Source organism: Medicago truncatula, chromosome 3 (assembly GCF_003473485.1).
Source record: "Medicago truncatula cultivar Jemalong A17 chromosome 3, MtrunA17r5.0-ANR, whole genome shotgun sequence".
Lineage (NCBI taxonomy): Eukaryota > Viridiplantae > Streptophyta > Magnoliopsida > Fabales > Fabaceae > Medicago > Medicago truncatula.
The window spans coordinates 13,154,885-13,160,915 of record NC_053044.1 but is presented as its reverse complement, the minus strand read 5'-3'; positions in this window follow the sequence as shown (position 1 = coordinate 13,160,915).

Genomic DNA, 6,031 nt, shown 5'->3' with positions numbered 1-6,031 from the left:
TCACTACGATAGTAACTTAGCAAAATAACGGTTCTCACTAAAACCCTAAAAATAATTCTCACCAAAATTTACTAATTTATTCTTACACCCAAAATGACTAAAATACCCCGGAGTCCAAAATGACTAAATTACCGTTCTAACACGAAAACCCATGAAAATGCACCTAATGAATAATGATCACACAGAAGCACATATAAACACATAATAAACAATTAAAAATAAATCTAGCGAAATTGGGCTGTTATAACTCTCCCCCCCTAAAAAGAATTTTCGCCCTTGAAAATTACCTGCAGGAAACAACTCCGGGTACGAAACCTTCATTCTACTCTCCGATTCCCAAGTGGCACTCTCACCAGTCAGTCCAACCCAAATCACTTTGACCAAAACAATCTCCTTGCCATGCAAACGCTTCACTTCATGGTCCTCAATCCTAACCGAACAAGTCTCAACGGTCAAATTATCTCTTACTTCCAATTCATCCACTTGGATCACATGAGACGCATCATACACATACTTCCTCAACTGAGATACATAAAGCACATCATGAAGATTCGACAAAGATGGTGGTAACGCAATCCGATACGCTACAACCCCAACCTTCTCAACAACATCAAACGGTCCAACAAAACGAGGAGTCAACTTCCGACACTTCAAAGCACGACCAACACCAGTCACAGGATTCACTCTAAAAAATACATGATCGCCAACCAGAAACTCAATATCTTTTCTCCTCTTATCATGATAACTCTTCTGTCTACTCTGAGACGCTTTCATCTTCTCTTGGACCATCTTAACCTTTTCCGTAGTCTCTTGCACAACTTCCGGTCCTAACAAAGCACTTTCACCTAACTCAAACCAACACATTGGTGTCCTACACCTCCGACCATACAAAGCCTCAAACGGTGCCATACTGATACTGGAATGAAAACTGTTGTTGTAAGTAAACTCAATCAACGGTAGACATTCGTCCCAACTGACACTTTGCTCCAAAACGTAAGCTCTTAACAAATCTTCCAAACTCTAAATAGTCCTCTCTGTTTGCCCATCGGTCTGAGGATGGTAAGCAGAACTCAATCTCAACGTAGTTCCCAAAGCAGCTTGCAAACTCTCCCAAAACTTAGAAGTAAACCTCGGATCCCGATCTGACACAATACTAGAAGAAATACCATGAAACCTCACAGTCTGCTCGATGTAGATCTCAGCCAACTTCGCCACAGACATACCAATCTTTATAGGAACAAAATGTGCCGACTTCATCAACCGATCAACAATCACTGAAATCGAATCAAAACCCTTACCAGTATTAGGCAACACTCTGACAAAATCCATAGAGATACTATCCCACTTTCACTCTGGCACAAACAAGGGTTGCATCAAACCCGACGGTTTCTGATGTTCAATCTTCGAACTTTGACAAACCAAACAAGCATATACAAACTCAGCAATTTCCTTCTTCATTCCAGGCCACCAAAACAACCTCTTCAAATCCTAGTTGCAATGCTTGAGTAAGTGTATGAATAGGTATTTTAAGGAACACGTTCTAACTTTAATGTTAACTTGGACCCTTAAAAATCTTCAAAGTAAAGTAGTATAAGTTTGTGTGGGAATAATTCTAATGTGCTATAATGTGTAAATCAAAATAGGGCAGAAGAATATCACCAGCACGTGGAGGAAAGGATACCCCCTCACTAACTTCCTAAATGTGGTGATGACTTCTCAAACAAATTGTGCTTAAATTAAGCCCTCTAAAAAGAGGAACTTCCTAAGTGAAGATGAATAAGTTGTAGCACTACTTAGGGTGATCATGGAAACTTGGAGGAAAGGATACCCCCTCACGGACTTCCAATGTGAAATGATAGCCCCTAGGCATCTACAAGCCCCCAAGCATCTAAATTGCCAAATCTATCTAAACTCTCCCATCTCTCTTATATGAAATGAAGAAAGGATTTTTCTCGGTCACTTTAGTGTTAAGGTTAGAACCTGTTCCTCATAATATCTATCTTATACAGGAGCAAGAAAATGGTTGGACTACACACACACACTCACTTGAGACTTGTTGTTGGGTTGAATAGGTTTACAAGGAATACTTGAAGTTGTGATTAGTGTACATTGAAATGAGACCTCGAGGGAGACATAAGCTTTTATTTAAATTGTCATATATTAATCCTTTTGTTGCTGCCATGTCTATGCCTTTTGCTTGAGGACAAGCAAAGATTCAAGTGTGGGGGAGTTTGATGAGTCATTTATTACCTATTTCTAGATATTATTTAGTTTAGTTTTAATTAGATTTTAGTTTATTTTATATTAATATTATTTCCTTTTTAAGATAGTTTACTACAAATTGCATTTTATTATATTTCAGGAATGAATATTGGATGGATTGAGTCTTGGAGCAAAAGAAAGGGACTTGGAGCTGATTCGGTACGAAAATACAAAGATTGGAAGACAAAATATGTCTCCCCTAAAGTCAGAAGCTTGGCACGGCCCGTGCTAGCATTGGCACGGCCGTGCCACCCTCCAGAGTGTCTTTTGCTGCTTTTGCTTAGATTTTTAGCTACTCTATTTTTAGCTCGAATGTAACTGCTTAGATTTTAAGTCAAATGTATGCTATAAATAGAGTAGCCATCCATCACAAATATTCATCTTTTCTTGAAATACAATATGTGACAATTGTCTTTCTAATAAAAGTTCATTTACTTTATTGTCATTTACTTTTATGTTTTCTCTCTTCTTCTCCTTGTCTACGATGAACATTAGTGAGTAGACTTCTCTTTGTCTTGGGATTGTTGGATAAGTCTAAATGACATAATCCTAATCAAACCAAGCTCTAAGCCTTAATCTTATGTAACCCTAATTTCTTATCTAAATTCACCGCTTTAACATGGATCAACCATTATCAAATTGTGGAAACGAAAGTGGAGGGTTTGATAATTGTTTATCCATCATCTCAAATATCAATTCATAAAACGAAAGTGGAGCTTTGATATTCGAACAAGTGAATTTAGACAAAGGTTATAAAGGCAGCGAAATAGTCTTTACAATCTTTGAAACATATAGTTTCAAACTTCAAGGATTCTAAATTGTGATCAAGTCAGCGAAATAGGCTTGGTTGCTAGAGGAACAAAAGAGAAACTGTCTTGAGAAATTAGGTCTAACATAAGGTTATAAGTTTAATAGTTTGGTTTGAAGGACTTGTCATTAGGATGAACCAATAATTCCAAGGCTTTTATCTTTTCTTTTATTATTTGCTTTTAATTAAAAATACAAACCTTTCTACCTTATAAAATCTTCAATCTAATCATTATCTAAAGTTAATTGAATTCATAACTCTCTGTCGGAACGATGCTCATATTTTACTACTTCGGTAAGACCGTGCACTTAGGGGGCTGTTTTGTATTTAAATTAGTTAGGGATCCATAACCGCAACTTTTGGAAAGATAGGGTCCAAAAGTGCAATTAGGCCTTATTTTTATTATTTTCAAAATTTTGTCCGATAATATCCAAAGCGAACACAGCCAAAACAGCTTGCCACCCTTCTTCTCCAAGCCACGACAGCTTGCCACCCTTCCTCTCCAAGCTATAAAACTGCCTGTCATGTTCATCTCCAAGCAACAAAATCTTAATCCAACTCTATAAATATAACAACAACCAATCAGCAGGAAAAGGAGAAAACCAACTAGAAAATTCCAGCCGTAATAAATTTTTCAACACAACAATAACTGCAAGCAATTTTCAAATCATCACATAAACACCAAAAATCACTAAACCGAATCGGTCTAGCCCAAAATCGAACCGGTTTTCTTCACTATAATCCAGACGTGAATTTTTCATCACCAACATCAACATTTTCGAGCCAAACAAAGAAGAAAAGAAGTAAAAACAAGTGAAGTTTTCCGGATCTCGAAGTTTTCCATTTCTAAAGTTTTTTTCTCCGATCTAACAAAGGTAACATCACTTCACCTCTCTTTTGCTTCAATCTATCCTGTTCTATATTCGTATTTGTGTTTGGAATAGTGTGTGAAGAGTTTGTAGTTGGAGTTTGTTTTTTAGATCTAGGGTTTTTGAGGCCGAATTTCAAAAAGCTAAGGTCGGATTTGGGTTGAAAATGAAAAAGGAAGTTTAAAATGTGTATTTGTCTTTGAAAAGGGGTGTTTGGGGTGAACTCCGGCAGTGGCGCCGCCACCCTAGGGTGGCAAGCCACCGCGCCGGAGAAAGGTTGAAGATGAATATCTTCATCTTGTTTTTTCAGAGTTTTTTTTAGAGAGAAGGGAGAGGATTTTGGTTTAGAGAGAGAATGTTGTTTTAAGAATGAGAAAAAAAAACCGGCACTAGATATATATATAGTTGAAAACCGCGGACCCCAAACCGGTCTGCTTTAAGCCCAATACTCTACTGGGCCTTGCGCTTTGGCCCTTTCATTTTCTCTGTTTTCTTTCTGTTTTGTTCTTGCACCCCCTTTATTTCTTGCTTACCCCCCAGCATCTAATTTTTATTTCTTTTTCATGCATTTTAATTCTCTTTCTATCTGTTAATCCAGAGTGCTCTGGTCCTAAGTTTATTGTTAATATTATATTATTGTTTAATTTATTTATTCTCCAGAACAATATGGTCCTTGTTCATTAAATTAATCCAGAGTGCTCTGGTCCTCAATTAACTGTTAATATTATATTTTTGTTTAATTTAATCATTCTCCAGAGTGCTCTGGTCCTATGCTTTTATTGCTCTGTTAGTTTAATTTTCATTCATTATTCAAAAACGGAAAAAACATTCAAATATCAAAAAATCACAAAAAATATTTTTATAACAAACATTGACTTTCAATCAAGTAACCGTCTTTTTATTTTATTTTTCTTAATCAAATTTTCAATCAATTTAATTCTACTTTGAGTCTATTATCTTTCAATATAAAAAAACACAAACACATTCTCATTTGCCACTTGGCTTTTCATTTTAAAACTTTTTTTCAAAACATATTAAAAACACAAAACCAATCAAACGTCAATTTCTACCCCGAACTACGAGGTTTTGATCCCTCACAGGTACGTAGGTAGAGGACACTTGTCCTTCCAAATCAAATAAAAATAACCAAAAACATATTTCTTCTCCCTCCATTCTTTCACTTAGATTCTTAGGTAATAATTTTCAAATAAGCAAATCAATTTAGCACAAGATAATCTAGGTAAGAGGTTCCTATGGAATACCATAGACGCTTAGGGTGCTAGCACCTTCCCTTCGCGTAACCAACCCTCGAATCCAAAGTCTTAAGGGTTTTTACTCATTTTTTCCCTTCCCACGAATAAAAATCGAGAGTTCAAAGATTGACGATTCAAATCAATTAATGGTTTGATATCCGAAAATCACGAGCACAATCCCTAAGTTCAAAATGACTAAAATACCCTTCTAACACGGAAACCCATGAAAATGTACCCAATGATGAATAATCACACACAAACACATATAAACACATAATAAAAGTAATTAAAATAAATCTAGCTAAAAATTGGGCTGTTACATCATCCCTCCCCAGGAATAATTACGCATCCCCGCGTAGCCCTCCGCCATGGTCGTCAGATAGACCAACTCGATGCGTTTGTTGCTTCTATCACCAAACAACAAGCATCCTACAAGATATAAGAGATAAGACTTCACACAAAATGTCCTAACCCTTTGCAGCTCCTCCATCTCCTCTGCATCCTCCGTATCCGTCAATATGTTAGCCCTACTAAGGTACCTCGTATATAACTCCCTCAGCTTCGGGTAACTAATGTACCCACCGTACTCCGTACCACAAATTTTCTCCGCCTCCTGCTGCGATACACCCAAGTGCCACATCAGTAGTGCCGCTCCCTCATGTTTCAGCATCTTCTTCCCATGGCTCAACATCCGCCCCTCAATATGAAGATGCATCAGACATGCGACATCATCCAACGTCACAGTCATCTCCCCCAAGGGCATGTGAAAAGTGCTTGTCTCGGGATGCCACCTCTCGCATAGAGTCATCAGCAGGGCATGAGGCACAGTGGTGTAGCCC